Source organism: Pogona vitticeps, chromosome 1, assembly GCF_051106095.1.
Source record: "Pogona vitticeps strain Pit_001003342236 chromosome 1, PviZW2.1, whole genome shotgun sequence".
Lineage (NCBI taxonomy): Eukaryota > Metazoa > Chordata > Lepidosauria > Squamata > Agamidae > Pogona > Pogona vitticeps.
Window position 1 is genome coordinate 236,047,333 of NC_135783.1, and position 6,971 is coordinate 236,054,303.

Here is a 6,971-nt window from a genome sequence, read left to right on the forward strand (position 1 = left end):
CCAAGGAAGGGTGGCGATAGGAGCGGGGGGTGTGTGTTCAGCTTTTTAAAAAAAGACAGCCTGTGACTGTCTAATCCTGCAACTAAGCAACAAATAAATTTGTGCTTTGTCGATTCATGGGGAAGAGCTTCCTGCTTCATCAACTTTGACCGATCATGAAGCAGGACAAATTGCCAAAATGGTGATTCATCTCCATCTCTAATGTGAAGTCATTGGGGGAGGTCATCAGGAGATCTGGAGTAAAACATCATCAATACACTGATGATATACAACTCTATCTTGGTCATGTGGGTGTTCTTCTGGACCCAGCTGTTTCTTGGGAGTCCCAGATTGCATCCGTGTCCAGATCAGCCTTGAACCAGCTGAGGCTAATCAACCAGCTCTGCCCCATACCTAGACAAGGGTTCCTTCAGGACTTTGGTGCAGGCCCTGGTCATCTCTCAGACTACCTAATGCAAGCCTTTCTACCTGGGGCTTCACCTGGGCCTGATCCAGAGACTTCAGTGAGTCCAGAATGAGGCAGCCAGACTGGTTGTTGGTGTGAGCAAATTTTATTGTATCACTCTGGTCCTGGCTCACCTACATGGTTGCCTGTTGCCTCTCGGATCAGGTTGAAGGTTTTGACACTCACGTATAAAGCGATCCATGGTTTGGGCCCATGTTACTTTTTGGAGTGTCTTTCTCCATTGTCATCTGCCTGACCCACTATATCATCTCAGGCAAGTTTCTTCCTGGCTGCCACCCTGAGGGAGGCCCCCAAGTCTTCAACAAGAGGTAGGGCTTTCTTCATGGTATCTCCAACTCTGTGGAACCAGCTTCCAGGGGAGCTTTGCCTGCCCCCCCCTCCCTGTGGATATTTAGGAGGCAACTAATGATGTGGCTTCTCAGGGAGGCTTTCCACACTGACCCCAGTTGATTGTCCATTCTTTTTCATCCCCTCTAACTGGTCCCCAACATCTGTTTTTAATGGTTATTGGTTAATTGCTTTTGTTTTTGTTTTTTTAAAAATTTTCTGTTCTGTATCACAGTTTTTGTAAACTGCCCAGAGTAATGCCTTGGCACTAATTGGGGGTGATATATAAATCAAAGAAATTGATGGATGGATGGATGATAAGTCAATATGGCAACCCAGAGAAAGCAAGGAAAAGAACATACCTTATTTGCAGCTGTATAGCTAGCATAATGTACAGCTATAGCAAATGCTCCCACTCTCACTAGAGCTTGCATTCTGCATGGCCTTGCCTACAAGACTTAGGACACATTTTTTCCAGGCTGTACACTTTTGTTATGACTTATGGAAGGGTCACCATGAACCAATTGGGTGTTTGTTGGTTTTGCTTTGTGGGGCCTGTGGCACAAGAAGGTGCATGAGTCATAGTGCTGCCACTCCACTTCTTGCTTTCCTCCAGATACCACTGTGAGTCCTAATATATGCACCCACAGACTCTTTTTCCAGAACGCTTATTTTACTTGTGGATTTTTGATGCAAAAATGTTTTGCAAGCACAATACACAAACAAATAATTTTGTGTGGAGCTAATAACTCCAGGTGCAGACTGGAAATGTTTGCAGCTGGATGCCATGGCCAAGCTATGAATGTACCTCACAGAGAAAAATAATAAATGCTCCTTATCTATTGTTGCTTGTCCTGAGATTTCTCTCCACTTTGGAGACCCAGGGAAGCACAGCAATTCCCTGAGCGTTCAGTCAGCACCCAGAGACCTGACAACTGTACTCTGAACCTTATATGTGATTTGCATGTCCTATCTAGTGCCTAGTTTTACTCAACCACCTCACAGTCTTTAGTTGAACCAGACTTAGTTTCCTATCACAGCCTCTCGATAAAGTATGAAATTCTGTAATTTTATTGGTGTGGGTAAGTTCTCCCTCCACCAATGACGTTCACAAATATTCCATATATACTTGCTGTGAATAACTTGCCATTTGGTGGTCATCCTTCTGGTGATGACCCTCTCTGTACTTGCTAGGCTGCCATCTTCAGATGGCAGATACAGAGTCTACCTTTGAGACCACTGAATGCACTGAATACAACTTACCAGAGCTTATGTGCCATTGTCATAGACTAAGAATCCAGAGTCACCACAGTGCCATGATGAGGCATGCTATATACTATACTACAGTCTACCTGTAGCAGTCCTGTGCTCTTGCATAAAGTCACCCCAGATCTTACCTTTACCTCTTTATATGGAATGCTTTTATGTGATGTGATATACAGATGTCAGTGGGTTTATGGAACATGATTTCACTAATTAGTGTTTTGCTTGTTATGGTTCTGGGTAAAGTGATAGCAGAGAGCCAGTGTGGTGTAGCAGATAAAAGTGTCAGCCAAGGGCCCAAGAGGTCTAGTACAAATCCCCTTTAGCTAGATAGGGGTTGAGATGGCAATAGTAAACCAATCCTTGATCATCTCATAATTTTGCAACCCTGTTAGGATTGTCAGAAGTTGGAAATAACTTGACAGTATATAAGAATCACATGCAAAGGGCAGATTGAGGGGCTTCCATGCATCCTTAGATGAGTGTGTGGTATTTTGAAATTGTTTTTACCACTTCTGCCCCTCCCCCCAAAAAAGACTAGAAAGCTCAACATTTGGGGAAGGGGAACCACATAATTGGAACCATGTAATGAGCCACTCAATGTAAATCCAGAAGGACTAGAATTTAGGCAGTTAGGATTTACTTTGTTCTTGGAATCTCCCTGCCTGTTTGCTGTTTACAGTTGAACTGGTAAGTCACTGTATAGTTATCGGACTTTGACCAGTGGTTCCCAAATGATGTGCTATGGCACCCTGGAGCACCACCAAACCCAGCCAGGGGTGCCACAGAATCCTCAGAAGTACTTCCTCCCTGCCCTATCCCCCATCTTCACACAAAGTATTGTATTGGGGAAACAGTGGCCAATGGCCAGTAAGTCAAGGGTGTCACGAGTCAAAAAAGTTTGGGAACCACTTGATTTTTACCTAGGATCTTCCTCAGTGGGTTTTTTTAAATTCTTTTGTAAGTTTCTTTTTGTTCCTAGGCCTTAGCTTTTTTTCTGTGGATTCTCTTTGTTTGGTTCATATTTTTGTGAGCAAGTTTCTTACTACCAGTGCACCAAGAAATAGGCATATACCAGCAGATTTAGATCTCCTTTGTGCCCAGCCCTGATATTAATGCACTGCCATTTCCTCGAATAGGATATAATTGTCTAATTGGTGAGTGCAAAGGTTTGAAGACTTTCTCATCTCAAAATATGAGAAGATTTAGCACAGATTCTAGATGTTCTGATAGCAATTCTTTTCTAAGGAGAGAATCTTTTCAAAAAGAGCTCATTAGATTTGATTTCTGTAGACTTATTTCATTTAGATCTGTCCCCACAGAAGGATAGCAGTATTCAGGTTTTGTTTTGATATGTCTATTAAATTCTCTGGTTGGAATTTGTTGTGGGCTTTGTTTGCTTGTTTGGATCTTTGGCTTTATTTTCTTTGGCCTGTTTCTATAATGTCTTTGCAGAAAATACAATAGAATGTCATTAAATGGTTGTTGAATTAATTGTCATTTGCACAGTGCAGCAGCTAGTTGAACTGCACTAGCCCATTTGTTCTGCTTCTTATTAAAGAGAGCAGAAAGGGATCAGAGGAAAGCTAACACAGTGCAGACTCTGGAAAATGGCATTGAATTGGAGGGTGATTCTGGACCCTTCAAAACCATGTGGATGTGAATCTTAGTCATAGCTGGGGACTTTCTGTCTAATTTATTGTCAGGTACACAATGGTCTTAATGGAATGCAAGGTCATTAGGTCTCAATATATAGGAAGATCAGAACTATTAATACATGCCTGTCTTTAGCTGACCTTTTTAAAAAAGTAGTCAACCTAACATATATTGATTAAAGTTTTTCCGCCCTTCTCTCTCCAGCTTTCAGTAGAAAACTATGTATTGCTCCTTAACTTGAAAGAATGACCTCTAACAATCTGCTGAGGTGGAAATTTTCGAGAAGTCAATAAAGTACATCCTGAGTCTCTAGCTTAGGCCATGAGCCATGGGTATTAATAAACAAAGGGTTAAAAAAAGGATCCTCCATTGGATGAGTGCAAACCTTCTTGTACTTGTATCCTTTGGCATTCCATTGCCTTCCTTGCTCACAATTACCTGCAGTTTCCCCAGATGAAAGAAGATGGGGGAAAAGATGGAGTAGCAGATCATTTACATGTGCCTGTAGTTTTCCCTGCATCTGTTTGGTATCTGACTGGAGCAGATATTTTGAACTGTTCTTCATCAAGAGTTTCTTGCAGATCACATCAGTACACCCACTATGGGCAATTGGAAATGTTTTTGCCTCAGCCTGCCCTTGGTGAGCAGACGGAAGGCCTTATTTATGTGGTAGTGAAACTGCTGCCATTACCTCCCCACTTTACCCAAAAGATGGAAAGATTTTGGTTGTGGGGCATCTGCCTCCCTGGAATTGGAAGGCAAACAGCCAAGAGCTAAAGATTAGCTTTTCCCTTTATTAGCTGGAGAAATCTCTGGTATATGTATCATGGAAGGCAAGAGGAAGGCTGGATTTTATCGAAGAAGGAATTAAGCTTTATTATCTGTATTTAAAAGGATAATGGTTTATTGGGGGGGGGGGAGAAGTTGATGCAACAGCAGAATCAGTTCACAGGATTCTTTGCTTGGACACAAGGTAATTAAAAATATCCAGGCAAATGTTTCCAAATAACATCAGGTAATGAAATAAACATGAATCTCTCATGTGCCTGATAGTCTCTGACTTGGGGCATGGTTACATTCTTGATTGGGTCAAGGTAGGAGCTGAAGCCCTGTTGGTCAATCTGGTCTCCACAGAGTTGCTGAGGGGACAGGTGATGTCAGAGGGCTAAAGATCAATGCACCCCACCACTCAACCTTCCTTTGACTACCAGGACTTGGATCCCGGCTTCTTTCCAGGAATTCTGGACCAAGATCACATCCTCCTTCCCCAGGGTAAAGAGCACTGGCTCCAGTTCTTTTTCAGCCTCTCTTTACTCTTCCATATTTGAGCACGTCAAGGGAGATGAGCCTTTCTCTCTTTCTCTCTCCTCCTCCTTTTTAGCAGGCTTCTGCCAGCTAGACCCAGCCTCTGCCTCCTCATTCAGGTGGAGCTAGTCTTCCCCTGGCTCTTTGCTTGCACTGATGGTCTGCATCTCCTTGTCTGCACCTTCCTGGCATCCAGCAGTCAGAGTTTTAGCCAAGCTTGCCAGGAATGAGAGTGTCCCCCTCACAATGTCACATTTTATGCCTGTTAGTTAGCAAGCATTATTTGAGAGCCAATGTAGAATAGTGAACAGACTAGGACTGAAGAAGTGGGGGTTCAAATCCCTGCTTAGCCGAGGAAACACATTGTGAAATGGTGAAGGTAAATCTCATATACCTCATATATGTGAAAAACTGTAAGTCAGGACGCAGTTGATGGGGCATAACAGGCAGGACACCATTTGATGGAAAGGCTCGTTGCAAACAGACAAATGGTAAGGAACATTGTCGTGTCATGTGAACAAGTTGGGCACACCAATGCTAGTGTGCTGCATTCAACTTGCAACCTCACTGAAACTGGTAGAGAAGCAGTATAATTAGGCTATTGTCAGTCCTGGATTTTTTTCACGTGTGAGCAAGCAAACTCAGGAAAAGTTTGAAACAAAAAAAATAGAAGCATTGCACTGAGCCTTGTCAGATGAATGCTGAAACAAGTTCTAATCACCTTATCTATTTGTGAGAAGGAACAAATGGCTACAATGATGGCAATGTCTTACATTATGAACAGTAATTAAAAAGGCAAATGGAAATCAGGTTTCTTTTAAAACACTGATTTACAGGAGGAGGACAATAGAAAAGTGGTTCAGATTGTGCATTCAAAAACGAGTATGAGATTTTATTATGCTTCACTATCTATAGTCAATTTTTGTTATGCAAAGCACTTTACAGTCTTTCTCACTCTTCCTGCAACAAACTAGTGAGTCAGAAGATGACCCGACTGCCAGTTTGCTTGATCCTTCTTGGCTAACAGTATCATTTCGAAGAGAAGTGGCTAGGTGAGCCATGGAGACTACAGATACTCTACTGAGTGAGGGGGTACGTCTGGATAGCATGAAGAAGGTGTTTTAAATCCATTCCTGAAGAAGGCCTTCATAGCCCCACTTAACAGTAACAGCATCTGAACAGCATCTGATCTTTTTAATTGGCATGAGAATTTGTAGTTCAGTTCCAGACATTCCTGGGACAAGTAGGGTACCAGGATCCATTTCTGCCCCAATCCATTGAAGTTCCAAACATAATCACTCATTTTCTTTTCTCATTCCAGTATTGAATAGCAACATTGAAAGCATGCAGCAAATATTGGATTTATGCAGATATTTCTAGAATCTCCACCTGTCACTGACTACACTCAACATGGAACACACTCATTACAGAGATCATGTAATGTCAAGCCAATCTAATGATTATTTTACTTATTTACTTTATTTTTCTTTAGAATTCCTAGCCTTGTAAATGTTCTCAGAGTAGAATATCTGGGTTCAGTGTTGAAATAAATGAAGTAGGAATGATTAAGCGCCGTTCTTATGTGAGGTCTTCTGAATCACTGAGCAAATGCTATCTTCCACCACATACTGTATCTGGATTTGAAAGCAGGATGGCAAGCTTGTCTTTCTGGTAGGCTGGATCCTTGGAACATTTTGATTGCACACACAGACCAAATGGGAGAAGATTTGGAAAATAATAGCCAAGTTTAGAAGGACATTCCATGCATTTCATAGCACATCTAGGAGTACGTCCCAATCTCTTTTTCCCTGTGTTTATAGCTATTAGACTAACTCACACTATTTATAACCTCACAACTTGTTGCCTAATGGAAAGAATGCCACTCATATCGCATGTATGGAAGGTGAACATATGTGGCAGTAGAATTCATTTCTGGCAGTAATATGAATCCTCC